Source organism: Gymnogyps californianus, chromosome 18, assembly GCF_018139145.2.
Source record: "Gymnogyps californianus isolate 813 chromosome 18, ASM1813914v2, whole genome shotgun sequence".
Taxonomy (NCBI): Eukaryota; Metazoa; Chordata; class Aves; order Accipitriformes; family Cathartidae; genus Gymnogyps; species Gymnogyps californianus.
Genome location: NC_059488.1, coordinates 11,596,250 through 11,597,260, shown reverse-complemented (window position 1 = coordinate 11,597,260; position 1,011 = coordinate 11,596,250).

Sequence of the window (1,011 nt, the reverse complement as noted above, 5' to 3'; positions counted from 1 at the left end):
AACCCATTAGACAAGTCCTACAACCCAGTAAACACAGCATTACTTCCATTTTAAATATGGTAAAACAAAGGCAAAGGAAGGAATAAAAAGACAGCCCAGGTTTACACACAAAAGCACAGTCAGAGCCTGGACGAGCATCTCGTCCGTTCCTGTCCTTCCCTGCTCCGACCAGTCCTGTTCCCGGGGACCAAGGCACCTTCTTCATCATCGATCACTGAAGCACGTCATGGCCGTTGGACGAGCAGGCGGAGGAACGGGGTTACGCAGCTCGTTTAGCGACACAGGACAGACCAGCATCAACTGCTTAGTATAAATTACACGTATATTGGTAAGGTTTGTCTGTGCAGGCTTTGCCACCGCTCGTTTCGGCCTGGAGCGGCACCAGCACTCGCTGCCCAGGGCTCAGACACCTCCAGCTTCAAACCAGGAACAAATCCTTCCCCGTCCCACCCGCCAGCGGTGAACGCGCCGTCACCCACGGCCGGTCTGCGCCCAACTGCGTGTGTTTAACATCCCAGAGATGACCGTGCCCTGTGCACAGCGTCTGCTGCTGCTGTAGCGACCAGGCTCGGTCTGCTGCCTCATGCATTTGAGAAACCCTCCTCCTCCTCAGAAACCAGAGGATTTTGGTTTCAGTCGCCCATTTCCAGAACATCAGCAGGCCGCAAGCACGGAGGGCAGATGCAGACACGAACCAGGGCAGGATCAAAGCCAGGCACATCCCCCGCAGGATCGGCCGGGCCCCCAACCCCGGGCCCTTCCCAGCGTCACCGGGGCCGGTAACCCCGGAGAGCCGCTCCCGCGGGCAGCACCCCGGCCATCTCCCCCCCCCCCCCCCCCCGGCACCGCCCCGGGCCCGGCGCCACCGCCGCCATTTCGCGGGCTGCGGGCAGGGAGAGGCGGGCTCGGCCCAGGCCCCGCCCCCACCAGAGGCCCCGCCCCGATGCGCGCACCGGAGGCTGACCCGGAAGCACTCGGCAGGCGTCGCCCCGTCCCTGCCGGAGCGATAAG